This window comes from Narcine bancroftii, chromosome 1 (genome assembly GCF_036971445.1).
Source record: "Narcine bancroftii isolate sNarBan1 chromosome 1, sNarBan1.hap1, whole genome shotgun sequence".
NCBI lineage: Eukaryota > Metazoa > Chordata > Chondrichthyes > Torpediniformes > Narcinidae > Narcine > Narcine bancroftii.
In genome coordinates, this window is record NC_091469.1 from 336,623,383 (window position 1) to 336,639,547 (window position 16,165).

General features: G+C 38.6%; 1 long non-coding RNA gene across 1 annotated transcript in view; it reads left to right on the forward strand.

The window, feature by feature from the left end:
- The window catches only part of LOC138752246 (uncharacterized), a 31,214-nt gene extending 15,321 nt beyond the window's left edge, over positions 1 to 15,893 (forward strand). The window contains exon 4 of the long non-coding RNA XR_011350441.1: positions 15,731 to 15,893. This is a non-coding gene — a long non-coding RNA (uncharacterized lncRNA). The remainder of the gene's footprint in view (positions 1 to 15,730) is intronic.
- The last annotated feature ends 272 nt before the right edge of the window (positions 15,894 to 16,165 follow it).

Genomic DNA, 16,165 nt, shown 5'->3' on the forward strand with positions numbered 1-16,165 from the left:
TTCATAACTTGAGTGAATAAATAAAGCATACTGAATAATGATAATGATATTCTTTTTTAAATAGTAAAACCAAAATTAAGCTTATTAAAATGAAATAAGATAAAAATAAGATGAAATAAGATGAATTCAATGAAAAGTATCTCCACCTTACATCTCTGCCATGATTCTTCGAAAAATGAAAGCAAGTTCACCGTACGTCCATATAATTACAACAAATGATGTCATAGTAATTATGGTATCACTACAAACAACAATCTTATTTAAAGGGATAGTCATAAAAATTAACAAAAATCAAAAACACAAGGTTTTAACTTTTACAGCTCTTTCAAATTGATGACACAGATCTGTTTGGCTGAAAGTCTTTTTTGTATTACATTATTCTTTTTTTTCAAAATATTTTTATTAATTTTAATAAAGAACTTATACAAAAAAGTTCTATTCAATAAGATGATATGGACTGTTACACAAACTTAATAAGGCATTCTGTATAACAAAAACCATACATGACAAGTAAATTATATCTATTATTCATATTCTAAATGATGTTAAAAAGAAGAAAATAGTAAAGGAGAAAAACTCAAACCCCATGTTGCCAGGTGCTAAGAGACAAACAAAGGTAGAAAAAAAAATAATATAAAGAATGTGGAAAAGATACAAGGCATGCAATTTAATTACACTGAAATGAAATTATAAAGTAAAATAGTGAATCATAAATGACCCCCATAACTTATGGAACCTTCTATCTGAATTATTAATTGAATAATGAATCTTTTCCATATTCATCAGAACATGATGTCACACAACCACTGATCCTGAGTAGACGGGGCAACATCCTTCCATTTAAGTAAAATCACACGCCACGCCAAAAGAGAGGCAAGAGAAATAGTGCAAACCTGAACCAGAGATAAAAGAAGAATCATTCCCTCCCATTGTACCGAAGAAAGCCACCAAAGGGTTAGGTGTTAAATTTATAGTAGAACAATTTAATAAAATATGGAAAAATCTCTCTCCTGTATTTTTCTAGACTAGGACAAGTCCAGAACATTTGAATTAATGACGCTTCTTTGCTCTTACACCTATCACACCAGGGACTCATATTGGAATAAAAGTGAGGCAATTTAGCCTGAGATAAATGTGGTCTATGTACCACTTTGAATTGTAATAAACAAAAGCGAGCACATAATGAAGAGTTATTGCCTAAGTATCGTATCATTCTGAGGATTGTTTGATAATCTCATTGCCAAATATCAGTTGGACTAAGTCATTTTTTTCTTAATTTATATTTCCTCATTAAGTTAAATTAGAAAACTGCAGTTTTATTACACAACAGAAAGGCCACTTAGATAATATGAATTCAAAGAGAGTATGTTGTGATTTAATTGAATGTGCAATGTAATAAGTCTTACAGTATGGATTAAATATTCTATGACATCAAGCAATGTCTACAATTGATAATCTCTGACATTTATATGATGGAAATATATTTTTTAATATTCCTGCAAAACATCAAAATCTGTGAATTATCCTGATGTACATATCCTGATATGGGTTATTAAGAGATTTTAACCCAGTATAATGTCTAACTAAAAGAGCAAAGGCAGAATGTGCAGAAAAGTGTGTTAAATAGCATAAGCCTGAACAGTTGTTATTTATAAATGTAATCGTACAACACAGTAACAGGCCCTTCCAGTCCATGAGGCTGTGAGGCCCAATTACACCCAATTGACCAAAAAAGGATTATCTATGAGGGTGAATCATCGTAACTACTTCAAATATTCTTCATTAGCTGTAGTTAGCATATTTAGATTCCTCAGAATTTTACATTAGAAGGAAAAGTCTTTATAGATTATCGTAATTAGTACAACATGTCTTATCTGACAAAGCAAAGCAAATTTATGACATGGAGGCATTTTATTTAATAAGATTAGAGCTGAGGACTAAATCTATCCTCAAGATTAATAACATCATTTGGTTCAAATGATCTTTTTATTAATGACAAGATTTTATTGATAAACTAAGTAAGTTATATGACACAGCCAAACCTTCATATGCTGTTGACATTTAGAGGAAAATTAATTGATTTCATGATGCTCTTAAAGATCAAGTGGGGATAGTTTTAATGTGATAAGGTGGGAATATCATGAGACTGAAGGAATATGATGCAAAGCAACATCTGGCTGGGGGCAAAAGTGGCTTCCTGATTCTGCCATTTAGGTTAACGTTTCCTCAATGATTAGGGGAAAGGCTTAAGAGTATGAAAGCAGACACCATCGGGTTTGTCGCGGTCACATTCCTATCTGTGTCAGAAGTAGTGCCAGTTGCCACTGATGATGTATCTATGGCAACATGCAGAAGTAGTAACATGCATGCGCGGGATGGAATGGGGGGGCTGCATACACTCTAATGGATCGCGGACGCAGAAGGAGGTGATTAAGAGTGTCAAAATCACCCATGTGGGGAAGAGCCAATGAAAAGTTCAGTGGGGTTTGGCTGGGTGGCATTTTGTGGGATGAAGAACAGATGTAAAGGCTGAAAGAATCAAGAAGGTCAACTCCATTTTGTACTGAAGAATGAGTGAGTGTTTTCATTAGATTGTGTGTATACGTGGTAACTTGTAGCTGCTACAAGTGGTGACCCTAAGGGTTCACAGCACCTTCTTGGTAGAAATGGAAAGAGATGAGAATAACCCCTTGACAGGAGCAATTGAGGAGGTCAAGCTGGAGGTTCCCTCCCTTTTTATTAACAACGCGCCGGCATGTTTCACGATCCTTAAAGCATGATTCTCCACCCTCAGTGTGACAAGTTAGAAGATGAAATTCAGTTTTCTTGTGGCTCAGCTTCCAGACAGATTACCTGTGAAGTGGAAGATATTTTTGTTAATCCAGAAGATACTCCAATATGACATCCTTGACGCTGCTATTTTGGAGTGTACTCAGCCACGTTTGTAGTCTCATATTGCAGAATTACTTCCTATGGGATAGGAAGCTGTCACAGTTGTTGAGAAGGTGGTGCAGGCTGGCTGGGGTTGATCCTATTGAAGGGGATGTATGGAAGCAGAGATTCCTCCAATGGTTGCCTCCTCAACTTCAGGGATACCTTACCGTCTTTCGCACGCCCACCCTTGAGGAGTTGGTGAGTCATGCCGATCTCATTATGTCCACGACATCTGCAGTGAACCAAGAACAACCAGGAGCAAACCGAGCTGGAGCAACTAGTTACTGTACCTAGAAAGCTGAAGGTAACTGAACTGGAGCAGTAAATGGTAGCACTCACTACACAAATCCAGGTTTGACCACCCAATGGAATTACTCCCTAGTGGGAATCATGCCGGTTGAGGACGTGGTAGAGGTGACGTGCGGTATATTTTTTTGGCAGCACCAGAAATTTGGTGCTGACCACCTAGTCATGCCAGCCACTTTGCAACTTCTACAAACAGCAGTTGGGAAATGACCAGGCCCAGCAGTAGAGGCAACTGCAGCTCATGAGCACTTCAGCCACCATCTCGTCCTCAAAGACCATCTCTGGGGTGTTCAATTTCATGTCAATTCCAGTGCAAAAATTTCTGTGGTTCCTAAAGAACACAGATGCACTAATATGTCTTGAGTTCTGTCAGCCGCAAACGATTCTCATATTCAGACATATGGCCAATTGCTAGATTTCAGTCTCAGCAATCTATTTTGGTGGGTTTTCATGGTCGCCAGTGTGATGAATTCCATCTTGGGGGTAGATTTTCTATCATTTTTTTGCTGCTAGTTGATTGGAAGAATCACTGTGTTGTGGCCCGCAGCACCTGTGTGCAAATGAGCTGCATTTGTCGTCCTTTCAGCATTGTCGTCCTCCAACCTAGCTCCAGCCATTGCTGAGCAATGCTCAAGCATTTCCCTCACCTAGTAACCCCATCATATTGCCCCATCATATTAAGCATGCAGTGATTAGCGTATACAGAGCCGTTGTCATACCCACACTCCTGTTCGGCTCCGAATCATGGGTCCTTTACCGGCATCACCTACGGCTCCTAGAACGCTTCCACCAGCGTTGTCTCCGCTCCATCCTCAACATTCATTGGAGCGGCTTCATCTCCAACATCGAAGTAATCGAGATGACAGAGGCCGATAGCATCGAATCCACGCTGCTGAAGATCCAACTGCGCTGGGTGGGTCACATCTCCTGAATGGAGGACCATCGCCTTCCCAAGATCGTGTTATATGGTGAGCTCTCCACTGGCCACTGAGACAGAGGTGCACCAAAGAAGAGGTACAAGAAATCTCTTGGTGCCTGCCACATTGACCACAACCAGTGGGCTGATATCGCCTCAAACCGCGCATCTTGGCGCCTCACAGTTTGGCGGGCAGCAACCTCCTTTGAAGAAGACTGCAGAGCCCACCTCACTGACAAAAGACAAAGGAGGAAAAACCCAACACCCAACCCCAACCAATCAATTTTCCCTTCCAACCGCTGCAACCGTGCCTGCCTGTAAATCAGTTGAATGTAGAGTATTTTGTTTAGAGTAAGGAGACACAAGTTTTCGGTGAGGAGAACTGAGTTGTAACATTTTAATGAGTGTATGGAATGGGTTGCCAGGAAAGGTAGCTGAGGCAGTTACTGTAGCAATATTAAAGAAAAAAAATGGACAAATTGGTTTAGTGCGGTGGTTTTCAACCTTTTTTTTCTATTCACACATCACTTTAACTAATCCCTATGCCATAGGTGCTCTGTGATTAGTAATGGATTGCTTAAGGTGATGAGGGTGGAAAGAAAACCACTGTTTTAATCATCCCTAATTGACTCGTTATGTGCACGTTTTCATAACTCCAAAGGAAATGGGCCAATGACAATTTTTCTCAAGCAAAATATTTCAGTAACAATTGGGTCAAGAGCAGTGGTTCTCAACCTTCCCTTCCCACTCACATACCATCTTAAGCAATTCCTTCCTAATCACAGAGCACCGATGGCATAGAGATTACTTAAAGTGATATGTAAGTGGAAAGAAAAAGGATGAGAACCTCTGGTTTAGAGGGATCTGGGCCAAATGCAGATAGGTGGGACAAGTTTGGTTGGTGTAGCAAGTTGGGCTGAAGGGTCTATTTCCATGCTGTGTGACTTTGGTTCTTTGAAACCAATGTGAGAAATTTTCCATTTAATTTTATTTAAACTAATATTCAAAAATGCTGTTCATTGCAGATTTATAAAGCCTTCATAACAATTACCTTTATATGTAAACAATAGTGCTCTAAGTCAAGCATATCTAATATGATGATTGCTATTATCAACCTATCATGAATACACATTTTAAATGCCAAAAGATGAATTACATTTTGTTTAAATTATTATTAACTAATACTGTAAGATACCTTCTGAACGACTGATCTCTTAAAAGATTACATTTGACCAGTGAGAATTGAAAATGATTAATAAGAAATCAACATTAGGATTGTGAAATGTTTGAGGCAATTAATTTTTCTATCATAATCTGAGGCACTGCACGAGTTGTTCCAGAAAGATTTGTTCTTTACAAAAACAAGTAAACATCTCACACATGAAAGCTTTAATAGCACTTCTTTATGATACAGTTACTGTGGAATTGTAAACCTAATAGCCTGAATACACCTGAATTGTCTGATTTCGGAGGCTGAGCAGGCTCAGGTCTGATCAGTACTTGGAGGAAAGACCTCCTGGGAACACCAGATGCTGTAAGTTTCTGTGAGGGGCGCTGAGCAAAATGGCGACTCTCTGTCTTCCTTACGGTAGACAAAAGTTAAAGAATTTCATATATGTTACATTCTATGTGACAATAATGGAATCTTTATCTTTATTTGTTTCTTTAGAATAAAAATTAAATCCCTCAATGCATTTCCCAGATAGACTCGTTCTTTGCCTACATTCCATTTATAAACCTATTTAACAAAACCACTGAAAAACTCTGAGGGCATTTCACAAGGTAGCAATCCTTGAGTCCCAACAGTTAAAGCGAGAGGGTGCGAGATCAGGACAGTTTAAGTCATTGAGCATTTCATGGGGCTTGGTGCTTTAGCAGACCAATGAATTTGTCATTTATTAGCAGGAACAAATAAAAGTAAAGCAGGAGCAAGCAGAGCGGCCAATGTTGAAGTGGCCATTGTGTGAATGGGCCAGTGAAGGAGTGGGAGCTCTAGGCTTCGGCTCAAGGGCCTTCGGCGAGGAGGTGCAGTTGAGTAGCAGGTAAAGCTTTTGCAATAGACGAATGATCATTTATTTCCCTTCAAAGCAGTACCCAGTGGGCAGGCTGGGAAGCATCAGCGGTATGAGCAAAAGGCAAGCCAGGTGGACCACCACCACACATGATGAGTTCTTTCTCCTTTCGCAGAATTTCTCTTTTTTTTTTCTCAAACCATAAAAAAGAGGTGGGATTTAATGGACTGGCCATCTTTGGAGTGGCAATTGTTGGAAGAGGAGCTAGAATCAGAATGGCAATTCTAGTCTTTGTCTCGCGAGCCTTACAACAAGAAGCTGAGGCAAAAGATGAAGGTAAGAAGAGTAAGGTTTGAGCTTTGTTAATGCTGATTTGGTCTTGGCTGCCTGTAGTACAGTGCAGGAGAGATGAGAGACATGGCATTCGAATATTCCTCCTGCAGGATGTGGAAATTCATGGAATATGATGATTTCCCTGATGACTACACATGCAGGATGTGTAGCCAACTCCATCTCCTGAAAGACCATAATAAGAAAATGGAGCCACCCATCCGGGTGGCTGGCTAAGTCATAAATAAAGTGGTTCCATTGAGAGTGCAGGATTCAGCTGGTTGATGTGTGAACACTGAGAGAGGTAAGGGGAGTAAACAGTCAGTGCAGGGTCACCCAGTGATTATTCCCTGTAGCAACATTTACCTCTTTGAATACTGCTGAAGGGGATGCCCTACCTATGCAAGGCAGCAGCCAGACCAATAACACTTGTGTTTGGCTCTGAGCCTCAGACAGGAAGGTGGTAGTCAGGCAGAGTGAGAGGTGTAGGGGTCTCAATGGTTAGGGGATTCTTCGGCCACAAAAGAGACAGCAGGATAGGGTATTGCCTCTCAGGTATTTGAGTCCATAATGTCTATGAGTGGTTGCATATTATTCTTGAAGAGGAGGATGAGAAGCCAGAAGTTATGCTACATAATGCTACCAATGACATAGGGAAGAGTGAGGTAGAGTTCCTATGAAGAGTGTTAGGAAGAGGGTTGAAGAGCAGGACCTCCAAGGTGGTCATCTCTGTTTACTCACAGTGCCACAAACTATGGAAAGTCAGAACAGGAAGAAAACACAGTCAAATTAGAGGCAGGGTTTCATGTTCTTGGATCATTGGAGCCTGTTATGGGGAAGGTGGTGACCTGTACAAGTGGGATGGGTTGCACCTGATCTGCAGGGGCATCAATATCCTAGCAAAGATGTTTTCTAATGCTGTTGGGGAAACTACATTCACATGTAGTAGAAACAAAAGTGAAGAGACAGAGGAAGAGACAGTTGGAGCGCAAGTAGAGACAGTCTGTGTGGAAGGACAGGCATGTGGGGAAAAATTGCGGTCAGTGGGATGTTGAAATGTAACAGGGTCACAGAGTTTAAAAAATCTTACTTTTGTCTACCATAGGAAGACAAAGAATCACCACTTTGTCAAGCACCCCTCACAGAAATAAGGCCCCATTGAGGATCAAACTCACAATTTCTGGTTTACAAGACCAGTGATCTAACCACTGACCTATCAGTGCCAGCAACAAAGTTTGAATCCACTGCTGTCTGTAAGGAGTTTTGTCTGGGAGCTCCAGTTTCCTCCCACCCTTCAAATCATAATGAGGTTGTAGGTCAATTAGGTGTAATTGGCCTGTTACCATGCTGTATGCTGAATATTCTCGCTTGTTAATAGTGTTCCACAGGGGTCAGTGTGAGGGCCTGTTATTTTGATGTTGTATATCAGTGATTTAGATTCATGGATAAATGACTTTGTGGCCAAGTTTGCAGATGATATGAAGATAGGTGGAGGAGCAGGTAGAGTACAAGAAACAGGGAAGATACAGAAGGACTAAAACTGATTAGGAGAATGGGCAGAGAAGTTATGGTCATGTACTTTAGTAGAAAAAAATAAATGGACAGACTATTTTCTAAGCGGGGAGAAAATTGAAAATTCTCAGATGCAAAGGGACCTAGGAGTCCTTGCACAGGATACCTTGAAGGTTAACTTGCAGGCTGAGTTGGTGGCGAAGAAGGCAAATGCAACACTGGCATTCATTTCAAGAGGATAGAATATAAGAACAGAGATGCGATGTTCAGGCTTTACAAAGTACTGGTGAGACCTCACTTGGAGTATTGTGAGAAGTTTTGGACTCCTCATTTAAGAAAGGATGTGCTGACATTAGAGAAGGTACAGTGGAGATTCACAAGGATGATTCCAGAAATGAAAGGTTGATCATATGAGGAACCTTTGATGGCTCTGGCCTGTACTCATTGGAATTAAAGAGAATGAGGGGGAATCTCAATGAAATATTTTGAATGTTGAAAGGCATAGATAGAGTAATATGGAAAGGCTGATGCAAGAGTGTAGGAAAAGAGAGTATAACTTCAGAATTGAAGGGTGTCTCCTTAGAACAGAGATACAGATACATTTCTTAAGCTAGAGGATGGTATGGAATTTTTGCCACAGGCAGTTATGGAGGCCAAGTTATTGGATGTATTTAAAGTAGATATTGATAGTTGATAAGCCAGGAGATCAAATAGTATGGGAAGAAGGCCATGAAGTGGGACAAAGTGGAAGAATAGATCAGCTCATAGTTGAATGGCGGGGCAGTCTTGATGGTGTGAATAGCCATTTCTGCTCCTATATCTTATGGTCTTACGATTCTCCAAATATTGCTGAGAAATGATTTTTTATTAACTAGGAGGACAGACAATTAACAAATGGCAGCATCTCCAATAGTGTTCCCTCAGTTTTGCAATCTACTTCTGCCTGGCATATTGGTCCAACTATCTGAAGGTCATTATATTACATTTATTATGAAGAATTCTCCAAGGCCAGGACAAATATTTTCAGATAAAAAGAATGGTGAGGCCAATCAAAGTTGTTTCAGCTGAACAAGAATTTTCCACTGCTACATTCTGTTAGCATTATTATTTTCCCCTAAAGATTACAGCTGGCATTTTCACAGCAATTATTAACACATTCCTTCAGAAAATGGAACCACTGGAATTATTGAATGACAGACATGGAAAGGTGGTCACATTTTCGGGTTGCGTTCTCACAGGTTAGAGTCCAACCAGTGGAGAGTGCAAACTAAGCAAATTTTCATCCCAAGGAATGAATGGATAGGAAATTTATGGCTATGCTGTTTTGTTTACCTGATATGTGTTCCCTTGAGCAAGGATCTGCGCATGAAGCTTGCAACTGAAAAATTGCCTTTTCTCGCCCTCGAGCGCTTTTGCCACAGACAATTCTTGTAGTAAATATTGCAGGAAACAAATATAGCAACTGCCAATGGTGATATATATATATTGTAGTTTGAATATCACGTGGCTCTACTTTCCATGAAGTATTTCACTATGTATGTTCATCGACTCAAGAAGTGTACGCCTAGAGATCAGTACTTAACTATCAGTACTGTGACTTCTCTCATAGGCCAACTCTGAAAATCATTATTATTTAAAAATGGTATTACTATACCATAATTTTTGAATAAATAATTGTGGTTTATCATTTATAAATCAACCAAAACATACAATGCAATGCACCATGGATCCCCAATGACCCCAACACCCCCCATAAAAACACCAGAATCAGCTCCATAAATATTTGCTTGGCAAGAACAAGTCACAGATTATGCTCTCTTCAGTGACGGATGTATTCTTGACTCCACAAAGCTGCCACTGCCTGCAGAGCAATTGCATTTCTGCATTCATGGGATATTCCGAGAGTATATTGTCTACTGGGGGACTTGTAGTCCTACATGTGGCAGCATGTTATACACTATTGCGTCACTGATTAAATATTTTCATTACAATGATTCAAGAAGCCAGTTAACCATCACTTTTCTAAAGAGATTTAGAAATAGGCATAACAATTTGGGCTTGCCAGCCTCACTCACATCCTAATAAAGAAGAAACAATAAGAAACTATTGAGATTTTACCCATCACAATACTCAATCGTGTCTATATCCCATAATTTTGATAAGGTGTTCACGAAAACCTGCCTCCATTTCTTTACCAAGCAAATGTCTACAGTTCCAGTTCTTCCCACACTGAAATCCCATTTCAAGCAATAATTTTTTTTTTGTTTTCTTGTGTGGGTTGTAATCAATTGTTTTTTATTGCAATTATGGTTTTAAATTTCTACTTCATGGGGAGATAATGGTTATGCATAATGTTGGTGTCATTTTTCTTGATTTGATATTGAAAGTGAGAATATAAAGCGAGTAGAAGAGCTGATTTGAGAAATATGGGGTTGTAGTAACATGATTAAGTGCCAGAAAAGACCATTGTATTAAAGAAGCCAATGTTGCCATCTGACTTTGAGTATTGTCTGACTCTATTGTCTGTTCACTGTGGGCTGTTTAGTCAATAGGATAGGGAACACTCCTAATGTAATAAACCAATAACTTTCCTCAAATAGGCATATCTCTCATTGGTTCACTCTGAAATATTGACTGTTGGTTAATGAGATCAAGTTGACACTGCATCCAAAATAATGGGCAATAAAATGATTGGGAAAGAACAGAATTGCAAGTTAATCTTATGATTTTTAGGTGCATTATCAAATGATCGATGCCATTGTAACACTTGTTTACTCTTGAACTGAGACAGAATAATGACTTCATTTGTTTGAATGTTCCTAAATTCTGTAACTGGCAAGCTATTTTTTACATGAACTGTTTAAATCTGAGTCCCTTTACCATCTCAATGAATTTCAAGGTAATATTTTGCAAGCAGGAAAATTCTTGGTGTGTGGACCACTATTTATCCTTTAACTATAATTTAATTTTACCAAAAACATAAAATGAGCTCGTCATGGTAATATTGATAATGATGAAACTTAATTTTATTTTCCTGCATTGGGTGTGTGCATACATGTGGAAAGCTCAATAATTATTGCCATCCCTAATTCCATTAGGAAGATGCTTCTGCATTATTTTCCTATGGACCTTTGCAAAATACTGTTGATTAGGGAGGTATAGATTTTCAGCTGAATAATGAAAGATAGCAGTATATTTTGAAGTAAGGAGGTGTGACTTGTACATGGAGACTGCAGATGATCCCATTCCAGGATAATAAAATTACTGCCTGTATCCCATGGGAAGTAGAGGTCCATCCTCAGTAACATTGAACTCCTTCAAGTCCTTCAAGGCTATACTCATCCAGGCAAGGGGAGATTTTCTGTTCGACCTATGTCCTGTACCTTGTACAAAGAGGAAAGTCATTCATGGCAGAATATTTAGCCTCTGACCTACTTGTATACTTTCTATGCTTATTTGGTTGATTGTTTGATTGAATCTCTCTATATCAAGAGAAAGGAAATAGGTAATTGGAATGATTTTGAATATCAGAATGAAGGTGGGTGACTGAGATGAGGTGGATCATCTGCTGTGGCTAAGGATAGTTTTCTGTCATTGAAAATTGAGTATGGCAGAAATCCTCTATTTTTTCTTGACTAGGTGTGAAAGGACAATAGAGCTTTGGTCTGATCCATTATCTGTGGAGTTGCTAAATTTAATCTACAATCTATTGCTTCACTTCATGTTTAGGATACATCTGATCCTGTGTGGTATCACCATTAAATCAACACTGAACTTATTTACAGCTGTCTGCTCTTCTACATTGATTCAACTAGGTTTGGATTGATGGTCTGATGAAGGAATATGCTAGTCCTTAAGATTGCAGTTGTGACAGACAGCACTCCTTCCTGTTTATTATGGTCCAAGGTGCCTTATTGGCTCTGAGTATCAAATTACAATGTTGGTTCTGAATCAACTCCATTGGGCAATGATGATAGTGGTACATAACGTGATGGACACCATCTCAGATCTAACAATGTTCCATGTCCTCTCATGGACAAAGTGACGATCATTCCTGGAAATACTCAAGAGGACTGGTATACGGATGAAGATAAAGTAATTTTTTTTTTCATGCTGAATCTATCACACCTGGAACAGATCCAGTTTAGTAGTTAAGCCTTCCAACTCTCTAACCTAAAGTCAATGCCCACAATTTTTTCTTGCCATTTTTTTCAGCAATGTTGAGATTTGATACCTGAGAGACAGAAAGAGAGAAAGGGAAAGAGACGAGAAGCAAGAGACAGAGGGAAAACGAGAGCGTAGTAAGCAGTGGCTTCCTTACCTATGTTTCATTTGCTGCCACAAGACAGGTGTATGGCTTTACTATTAAGAACAGTGCAGTGTGGTGGGTTTGTTGACTCAGTGGGACTGAATATACCTAAGGATAATGATGGACAGGATCTAACCTGATCAATCACTGTTCCATTCCATTATCCTGGAACAGACAGGAGCTGGTAATGTGGTCTTCTTCTGGATGAGATAGGAAATACTGAACACCTAAACATAAAAGTCTTCCACCACATTCTAATCAAAGTGAGGACAAGGAAGAAGACTCAGACAGTAGAATAAGAGAGAGCTTTTGAGTGTTGTGTGGGCTTTGATAGTGGAGTGATTAAATACTTGGATCAGCACAGATAAGATATGGCAATATGAATTTGAATCACACCATAACAGATGGTGGTTTTAAATGGAAATAAATACATGAATAGATGGATTTTTGAAAAAAAAATGCTATTTTATTAATGGGTTCATTAATATGCTTTACAGTAATAAATGTCATCTATGCCCAGGTTGCTCTAGAGCAATTGAGGATAAAGACAAAATGTAGGCTTTGCTAATGACATTCACAAACTGTTGACGATAGGATGGGATGGAAGATGTGGTCTGATGTGAACCCCTTGCACAGATGTGATCTTTTCCACCACGTTCACACCCATGCAGCTGAGATAAGATAAAGAGGAGGTGTTTCAGATTTGCCCCATTCTGACCCTAGTCTTCACCTGGAGGCCTGTCCCTGATCTTAAAAAAAAAATGATCAAAGAGCTCACCAGGTTAAGTGGCATCTGTGGAGTAAATCCCACACTTTAGGTATCCTGGGAACTTTGGGGTACAGAGTTGTGCTGCTGGATATTCTTTAGTGAGCAGAAAAATTGCCCTCTTTAAAAATAAAAGGTTATTTAGATTTTAATTCCGTATCACCACACTTGAAATTAAATCAGATTGAAAGTTTCAAGATTTGTGGTATAGCAATTTTATCTATTTTAAAATTTATTTGAGCATACAAATTTTTCAACAATTAATCCTGGGAATAATCATGATAATAAGTGTTCAGGACACCAGAACCAGAGAGAACACTACCCCCCATCCATGAATGAGAAGGAGAAGGAGAGGAGATGATGACCATACAGGGTGGTGACCACAGCAACAGAGCAGCAATGGGCTCAGCAGCTGAAGGACCCACACAGGCTGCAGGCAGTTAGTGACGTAGTTGAAGGGCTCATGCAGTCGGGATTTGTGAGGGGGCTGAGGGAAAGTAGTGCTCCCAAAGTGCCTTGGGCGCAGAAGGCTCCCTGATTGTATATGAGCTTTGGAACTGGACCTCGGGTTGCCAATGGATTGAAAAGAGATCGGTGCAGCAGAGGTTGTGAGAGCACTGGAGTGGAATCCATGGACTCTCAATATCTCTTTATACATCTTTTGCTTCTCTTTCTCTTTTACTGTAAGGTGCTATTGGCCATAATAATGGCAACTCTTTGTCTGCTTTACAGCAAGCTGAAGGAAATTTTGTATAATACGTTATTACATAAAGGAATTTTGAAATCTTGAATGATTCCTGCGATATATGAAGAAAATCTTAGAAATATCGAAAACATAAAACATAGTACACACAGGAACAGGCCCTTCAGCCCACAATGTGTGCACCATACATGATGCCCAAATTAAAGTAAATCTAGCACATGATCTATATCCCTCCACTCCTTCATATGTATCAATCTAAAAGCCTCTTATCTAAGGTCCTATTAGAATGCAAATTGGAGATTTCATGCTATATTCAAACCTTTAAATAGCTCAGTAAGTAAATGTCTGCTCTCATTATCTGCACCTAGTTTGCATCAACATTACGGAGGGGAAAATGCATTAAAGAGCTATGCAATGTTGCTTGAAATGCTGTAGGAAGTCAAAACATATTTCTGTTTCTAACAATATGTTTGGATAAATTCAGCAGGGATAATTTATAAGTTTATTAGTAATAAATATTGAACAATGTCCTTCTTTCTCAATTTTTTATTGTTTTTAACATACACAAAATACATAGTTACACATGGCATTAATAATAAAGTAAATTAATATCAAGTTATAACAATGAACAAGGTACAAATACCCATGTTATTACCTGGAAAAAAAAAGTAAATGAATAAAAAAACATATTCCTCAACTAAGAATCAAACCCCACCTTATGAGGATTGCTGGCCGAGTAAAGGAATCCACTACTAATAATAACTATGGGGTCATAAAAAAAAACAAAGATAATCTACAAATTTTGAAAATAATTGATAAAGGATGCCAAACAGAAAGAAAGGTGTTTTACAACTGCAATAGATCTTAACTATTTTTTTTTCTGGAGAAAGATATGCCATCACGTCCAACAACCATTGAGTAGGAGTGGGAGGGACGGCATCTTTCCAACTCAGTAAAATGACCCTTCTACCAATGAGGAAAGTAAAAGCCACTACGTGGGATTGTGAAACAGTCAGCATTAAATCAAATGGCCCACTCAGTCCAAAAATAAGAATGAAAGGGCTAGGAGTCAAGTTAATACTAAGAATTAATGATGAGGTATGAAATACCCCTTGCCAGAAATTAAAGAGAGAAGGACATAACCAAAACATGTAATACAACATCCCTTCCTCAGTTATGCATTTTTCACGTTTAGAGGAAACATTGGGATAAAATTTAGCTAACTGAACCGTAGTGGGCCCAATCGACTACTTTAAATTGTATTAATGAATACAGAAGATGAGTGAACATGTTTCAAAATAAAATCCCATGTAGTTCAGCAAATGTTTGCTGAAAGTCTTGCTCCCATAATTTCTTAATAACACCCAGAGAACTATCCCAAGATCTTAAAAGTAGTTCATAAAGGGCAGAAAGCCCTTTAAAATAATATTTCCCAAAAAAGGTCAAAATCTAAATCCTGTGGAAATCTCAGCATTAAAGAATTTAAGATGCTTCTAATCTGTAAATAACAAAAAAAGGGATGTTTAGGTATTTTGAATTTAATAGATAATTGTTCAAAAGAAGCAAAATTTTGGTCAATATAGAGATCTAGAAATGATTGGGTACCCAAGCTTAGTCACTGAATATAATCAATATCTTAGATCAAAGATTTGTTTTTAAAGTGGAATTACGTAGACTAGGGCTAATCAATAAAAACCTATGGTAACCAAAATGTTTTCTAAATTGAAACCAAATTCTCAAAGTGTGTCTGACAACCAAATTATCAGTCAAGTTGGAAACCAAAAAAGCAAGGGTGCTCCAAATATCAAAAATTATCAATGGACTTAACATTGCACAATATCAAGTATATTTTTGTACATGGGACTAGAAGATTGCTGGCAAGGATTGCTTCCATTAGACCTCCTTGATCAAGTAACTTGCTGGTTTCCTGGTATCACTGCAGTTAACATGGAGTGCACAAATAGTGACCTGGATTAGAGAGACAAGAACTGCGGATGCTGGATTCTTGAGCAAATAATGAGCTGCTGGAGAAAGGGAGCTGTCCAGTCAACATTTCAGGTCAAGACATTTCGTCAAGACTAAAGTGGGACGGGGAGACAGCAAGCATAAAGGTGAGGGATAGGTAAGACTGAGGGGCAGGTGGCACTGTTCTCAAAGCTGTGCACATACGTTTTGCAACAAGCGCACAACAGAAATTAATGTGCGCACAAAAGGTTAGTTACCTAAAATAATGTAGTAATTAATAATTATACTTTGTAGAATGCAATCATATGACAATACACGCCAATACATTTTTGCTAGCCATGTGAGATAGGCTGTGTCAAAATTATTTTGAAACAATTTCTAATTTACATTTGCAGAAGCATTCAGTGTGCAC